Source organism: Lipotes vexillifer, unplaced genomic scaffold, assembly GCF_000442215.2.
Source record: "Lipotes vexillifer unplaced genomic scaffold, Lipotes_vexillifer_v1.1 scaffold554, whole genome shotgun sequence".
Lineage (NCBI taxonomy): Eukaryota > Metazoa > Chordata > Mammalia > Artiodactyla > Lipotidae > Lipotes > Lipotes vexillifer.
The window spans coordinates 521,183-528,894 of NW_006794635.1; positions in this window are offsets into that span (position 1 = coordinate 521,183).

Genomic DNA, 7,712 nt, shown 5'->3' on the forward strand with positions numbered 1-7,712 from the left:
CATGTGGGATCCTCCCGGACCGGGGCACGAACCCGTGTCCCCTGCATCGGCAGGCGGACTCTCAACCACTGCGCCACCAGGGAAGCCCCTAGATCAATGTTTTTTCAAAATAAACTGCAGTCCTCTTTGAATTTTGTATTAAATGTATGAATATATGGAATAATTATAAAGGTCACGAATGTTAAGAGCAGTAAGAGAGAACCGAAATCCACCTGGTCTGTGGAGGTGGCTATGACAGTGCAAAAGTCTGAGACTTGGGTTTCCTGCCCAGCTCTTTTCTACCCTTCATATACTGGCTCTGGGACCTGCAACAGGCTGCTCTCAGTGGTTCTGTTTTCTCATCTCTAAAATGAAGGCATTCAATTTCATGACATCTAATATCATTTCCAACTGTAAAATTCTGTTTCTAAGTTATTCTTATTCCAAGAGAAAAAGGATTTCATTTTCATTTCTGCACGTCTTTAATTTTAGCTAAACTCATGCCTAGAAATGGCTCCATAAAAAGATAAAGTACTTTTTCTTTCTCTCTATTTGTTATATACATAGAAAATGTCTGTTATCAATGCTTCCCAGGTTAGAAAGGTGATTTTTACTATGCCTTTTACTTGCTGAATTTCTAAGATTATGACCCATGAAGTGAAGTTAAAATAAGCTCATCAAAGATAGATTGACTTAAATTGTTCTTTTGCCTATTTTTTCCCCATAGATGGCTTTTGATAAATAACCTTGGGAAATCATTTAAAGAGATGAAACATCCTCCCTCATTGTCCCAGCTTCTTTGTTTAGATGATGACAAGGTTTTATAAAAAGGCATGTTCAATGAACTGCGTGTACGTCAGTGACTTTGAATTGGTTTTTCAGTTTCGGTTCTCTTTTAACATACATTTTAAACAGCAGAGACATAAGGACTCTCATCAAAGTTATGAGCCAAAACAAATGATCAGGTTACACCTGTTCTGCTTACACTACCTTGGAAACCACTGGACTCCATTTTCCTCAGCTTAAAACACCAGTTCCCTTTCAGGGAAATGATATAATCAACTCATGTCTTTTTAAATGGAATGAGCAGCGGACTGGATTTCTTTTTAATCTTCACATCTGTGTCAAGAGGTAAGTTAAGCTTATTTCTCTTATGGTAGGATTTGTTTATTTAATGGGAAAATGCCATTTCTTGTAATTGGATAGTCATTACCTCTTTCCCAAAAGTTTCCCTCAGGGAAGGAATCCTAATTATGACAAACTTAGACATACTGCTTTTCAGTTTTGTGCCGCATCACAGATGCCCTTTCTGGATGAGCTGCCGCTAAGTAAAGTTGCCCATTTGGAACGTGTGGATGACAAGGGCTTTGGGAGCCTGTGACCAGGGCAGAAGACTGGACTGAGCACAGGGTGTGGACTGATATAAGTGAGGTGATGGGAGCACAGAGGCACAGCCTAGGACCCTTCAGTGGCCTTTTCTGTGTGGCCTGAGGACAACCTTTGCACTGTTCCTAAGACGGGGTCCTCTGAAAATGGCAACGCCTTTATTGACACAGGAAAATGAAATACCAGGCACGTGGTACATATGGACATGTGTCAGCCTGGGTGGGTACTGTTCTACTCAGCACTGCTTATGGACCCTCAGTATTGACAATTCAAGCTTTAGTATACTGTTATTGATATGTATAAAACATAACATTAGGCGTAAAATAATTTTACATCTACAGGCTAATCTTTAGACTTATGGCCTTTATGGGGCTATATTTACAAAAGAAAAACCAAACGTTGTGAAACCAATAAATTAAATTTAAACTAATTAAAGTTTAGCAGACAAAAGATGTCGTTTTGCTGAAATGAAATCGCTACTCATGGCGAGAATGAGATTCTGGCTGCAGAGCCCTTGCCATGGGCCTGCTTGACGCGCTGGCTGGTCCTGGCTGCTTCTTCCACCACTGGTCCCCGTTCCAGCCACCAGCACCTTGGTTCCCGCGGCTCTCCCTGTGGCTTCATGTGGCTTTTTCCTGAGCACAACCCATCCTGTGCTGCTGCTCACAGGCCTAGGTGATTAAAGTTCTGCAACTTGGTTGCAAGATGCTTTTAAACATGATTTATATATCAGAGGCCAATAAACATTTTCTGCAGAAGGCCTGATAGTTAATATTTTAGGCTTTGAGAGCAGCTTTATCTCTATTGCAACTACTCAACTCTGCTGTTTTGGCATAAAAGCCGCCCAAAGACAATAGTAAATGAATGGGCATGGCTGTGTCCCAAAAAACTTTATTTACAAAACAGGTGGTGGGCTGGATTTGGCCTGAAGGCTATGAAGTTTGCCAAACACGTAAATATGAGTGCTGAAATCCTGAGGCTGCCCTTGTTATGAGCTGGTCATTCAGCGGTGCTTTTGTTTGCTTGTTTGAAGATCCTAGACCAAAAGCACACACACATACTCTTCTCACAGACCCTTGAGAATCTAACAACAGCCCTTCAGGAGCCACAGGTCCTGGGTTGAGAAACTTTCTGCTTTTGGCATTTCCCAAATAGGCCATCTCTAAAAATGAAAATGCCTTAAAATCGAACAAGGGGTTAAAGTGTTCACACGTGTCAGCATTTTCCATGGGCCTCAGAGATGGAAAGAGGTCCTCGAGAGGAAACTGTTTTCTTTGGGGGTTAAATGATTTGTGTGCAAGGTTGGACAGAAATTAGCTCCAGGGGGAGCTGGAGGCCCATCCTGCAGGGCCTGGCTTCTGCTGCTGGATTTTCTACTGATTATTGCGCGTTGTGGACAAGCTACTTCCCTGAGTATTGGTTTCTTCGTCAGTGCATTAAGGGTCCTACCACTCACTGCCTACTACAGAAGATGGGGTGGGGGTCAGATGAGAGGCTGTGAGATGTTTTGGAAACGGTCAAGCACTATCCAGGGATAATAATATCCAAGGTATTATTATTACTGAGAAGCAAAAGAAGCTGGGTATGGAGGCTGATGGCTTTTTCAGGGCTTGTCACCAGTGGTGTGTGTGGCATTCGATATCTGGTGCCCCTCTAATGCAAGTTTCAAAACAGCACTCCTTGGTAACGACAGAGCAGGTCCCCGGCTCCTGGCAGTGCCAGCGTTTCTTGGACAGTGTTTGTGCCCATTCAGAGCCCAGAGAGGGCACTTGCTTCCTGATGCCTGAACCACACAAGAAGTGAAGCCTCCTGTGTGGCGAGAAGTTGCTGGCATGGCAAAGGCTCATCCTGCAATAAGAGAAGAATGGGCGGGCTGGTGCTCAGGTCCAAAGGCTCAGAAGCTCAGGTTTATAGTTAGTACACCCTGAGTGGAGTCATCCCTAAGGGACTCATCCACATTAACCAAGCCCCAGGAAGCCTGATTTATAAAGCACCTCTCCAGGGACTGGAAGTCTAGCATCTAATCTCAAGAAGATTTCATTGCACAGCTTAAGGAATCTCAGCAAGAAAACAATTCCTCAGAAGGTTGCTTGGTCACTTGCAGTAATGAGAATCAAATGATTGTAATGGACATTTAATCCAGGATGTATAGGAGCCAGATGCATTAGCTATCCTTGTCCTACCAGATGGTTACTGGGACTCATTTTTTTAAACCTAAGACTTGCGCATATTCTCACTAGCTCTGACAATAGCTCAGCATGTTTGCAATAGGGGTTGTCCCAGAAAACCCAGGATCCTCAGTTGCAGAAGAGAGAGTGGTGTCTGCACATCACTGTGTTCTCCCTACCCGGAGAACTGTGTAGACTCTTAGCAGGTCCATGCCATTTTAGGTCGTTTCTGTTCACCTATCTTTCACGCAGACCTCTACTTTTTTTTTTTTTTTTTTTTTTTTTTTTTTTTTTGAACTAAAATTTTCCTTTTATCCTTTTTAAAAAATTCGATTCGGATCAAAACAGTCTGATAAAAATATTGGTACCAGACGATTTAAGACCAGCTGGAGTAAGATAAAAAGATCAGGAAGGCAGAAACAAATGACTGTGCCTTTTTTCCAAGATTTTGATCGGATACTCGTTATTAGTTTTGATGTAAATAATGGCTAGTGAAATTCATGATTCAAGCAAAGCTCAAGAGATCTGGCATCTTTCACCATAACAAGACTAAATTTATAGTAAATCTGAAATAGAACCCCAAGGAAAGTCTTACAAAGAGCCTGTAACTTTACAGTTGTTGAAGATTTTTGCAATGAAAATAATACACAAAACAAAACAAATTGTAGCATGCATGGGATCGTCTCCTGACCAGCTTGATGCACCTCGGTGGATGCATCATGATGGCAAGTTAGGGGACAGAATCCATGGCCTGCTATCTGCTGTGTATTTCAGGCAGAGGAACACCTGCAGACGAGAGAACTCAGTCTGTCCAGTCCACTGATTCAATGGCAAATTTTAAGAATTCTGTTTGCAATATTCAAACATACATACAATATAATGCCTAAATTGACAGTAAAAACTTAGGCTATGGTGTTTCTGTGTTCAGGAATAAACAAGGTAAAAAGTATACAACAAGGATAATAAGAAGTGATAAAAGCAGCATGGTGGGAGTGGGGGATAAGGGCTGTGAAGATATAGGCATTTATTCACTATATAACTTAAAATTTTTTTTTTTTTTTTTTGCTGTTTGCGGGCCTCTCACTGTTGTGGCCTCTCCCGTTGTGAAGCACAGGCTCCGGACGCACAGGCTCAGCAGCCATGGCTCACGGGCCCAGCTGCTCCGCGGCATGTGGGATCTTCCCAGGCCGGGGCACGAACCCGCGTCCCCTGCATCGGCAGGCGGACTCTCAACCACTGCGCCACCAGGAAAGCCCAGACCTCTACTTTTTTGTGAACGTTTGCTGCCATGTCTTGATGCCGCTCACAGGACCACATGGTTGGTTGTCTTCTGTTTCTTCATTTACTACCCACTTTACTCAGGTACCTTCTGGTTGCTATGATTGGAAAAAAGTTTCCAATTCTCTTCCATTTTTTTTTTAATTAATTAATGTATTTTTGGCTGCATTAGGTCTTCGATGCTGCGCACGGGCTTTCTCTAGTTGCAGCAAGCGGGAGCTACTCTTCATTGCAGCACGCAGGCTTCTCATTGCGGTGGCTTGTCTTTGTTGTGGAGCACTGGCTCTGGGCCCACGGGCTTCAGTAGTTGTGACATGTGGGCTCAGTAGTTGTGGCTCACGGGCTCTAGAGCACAGGCTCAGTAGTTGTGGCATACGGGCTTAGTTGCTCTGCGGCATGTGGGATCTTCCAGGACCAGGCCTCGAACCTGTGTCCCCTGCATTGGTAGGCAGATTCTTAACCACTGTGCCACCAGGGAAGCCCTCCAATTCTCTTCTTGATGTTCAAAGTCTTGCATAATCTTACACCCTTAAATCTACATATCTACCAACTTTCTAGTATTTTTCCAGGTTATCCCAGGAATATAGGACAGATGATCTCCCTGGGGTGTATTTCTTCTATAAATAACATCCCATGATGTTTTTTACTCATTTCACACTCAGAGGTATTTGTCTCCAAATTCTTTAATTTAGCCTGACAGTACTCTCACTCCAGGACGTCATGTTTTATGGACACCTGTGATGCTATTCTTAATTTCTCTTAATCAGTTAGTAGAACCTAAGAATAGCTGGTGGATGATTTTGAGTTTTATGGGTTTTGCTCTTATATTTTTGTCATTGATCCATTTTGAGTTAAATTTTTTTAATGGTGTGAGGAAGGGATCCAACTTCATTCTTTTGCATGTGGAAATCTGATTGTCCCAGCACCTTCTGCTCACTCCCATTTTCTTTTCACAGAACAAAGAATAAACTTCTTTAAAATGTGTTCAACATCACTAATCATTAGAGAAATGCAAATCAGGGCTACAATGAGGTATCACCTCACACCAGTCAGAATGGCCATCATCAAAAAATCTACAAACAATAAATGCTGGAGAGGCTGTGGAGAAAAGGGAACCCTCTTCTTGTGGGAATGTAAATTGATACAGCCACTATGGAGAACAGTATGGAGGTTCCTTAAAAAACTAAAAAAAGAATTACCATAAGACCCAGCAATCCCACTACTGGGCATATATCCTGAGAAAACTATAATTCAAAAAGAGTCATGTACCAAAATGTTCATTGCAGCTCTACTTACAATAGCCAGGACATGGAAGCAACCTAAGTGTCCGTCGACAGATAAATGGATAAAGAAGATGAGGCACATATATACAATGGAATATTACTCAGCCATAAAAAGAAATGAAATTGAGTTATTTGTAGTGAGGTGGATGGACCTAGAGTCTGTCATACAGAGTGAAGTAAGTCAGAAAGAGCAAAACAAATACTGTATGCTAACACATATATGTGGAATCTAAAAAAAAAAAAAAAAAAGTGGTTCTGAAGAACCTAGGGACAGGATAGGAATAAAGATGCAGATGTAGAGAATGGACTTGAGGACACAGGGAGGGAGAAGGGTAAGCTGGGACGAAGTGAGAGAGTGGCATGGACATATACACACTACCAAATGTAAAATAGATAGCTAGTGGGAATCAGCCACATAGCACATGGAGATCAGCTCGGTGCTTTGTGAAGGCCTGGAGGGGTGGGATAGGGAGGGTGGGAGGGAGGGAGATGCAAGAGGGAGGAGATATGGGGATATATGTATATGTATAGCTGATTCACTTTGTTATAAAGCAGAAACTAACACCCCATTGTAAAGCAATTATACTCCAATAAAGATGTTAAAAAAAAAATGTGTTCAAAGCCTTCCAGAATGTAAGTTCCAACCTTTCTCCCCAAGCTCTTTAAATCCACTCCCCCTAGAGAAACGTACACATGCACATTACTTCCCAATACACACTTCACTTATATTCCACAGAACTCTGTTCAACTTATTTTGTCTGTAATACATAACAGACAAAATTAATTTAGATCAAATGTTTGGGGGAAATTTCCAATTTCCAAAATTATTCCTGATATTGGAATATTGAATATTTTACTTTCTGAAAATATTTATGTTTTCCAAACGAAATTCCTATGCAGTTAACTGCTGCTTCTTAAGAGAAAGGAGACAGTCATAGGATAATTTGTACATTAGAAATCGTAAACAGAAACTCTTTTTTTTTTTTTTTTGTGGTACGCGGGTCTCCCACTGCCGTGGCCTCTCCCGCTGGGGTGCCAGAAGTTCCGGACGTAGAGCCTCAGCGGCCATGGCTCACGGGCCCAGACGCACCGCGGCATATAAGATCCTCCTGGACCGGGGCACGAACCCGCGTCCCCTATATCGGTAGGCGGACGGTAGGCGGACTCTCAACCACTGCGCCACCAGAAAAGCCCAACAAGGACTCTTTAAAAATTGGGAGTAGGGCTTCCCTGGTGGCGCAGTGGTTGAGAGTCCGCCTGCTGATGCAGGGAACACGGGTTCGTGCCCCGGTCCGGGAAGATCCCACATGCCGCGGAGCGGCTGGGCCGCTGAGCTTGCGCGTCCGGAGGCTGTGCTCCGCAACGGGAGAGGCCAGAAAGGTGAGAGGCCCCCGTATCGCAAAAAAAAAAAAAAAAAAAAAAAAAATTGGGAGTAATACTTAGTAATTTGATAAAAGGGATAAATTAAAGACCCTTTTTAAAAATAAGGAGACAATCTACATTATTAAGAGATAAAAATGTTGAGCTGATGACTTCCCTGCTTTCAAATGCTTAAAGGGCTATTACTGGGAGATTCCTAACTATTATCCTTCATAGGAACAGAGCTAGAGGAAAAAAA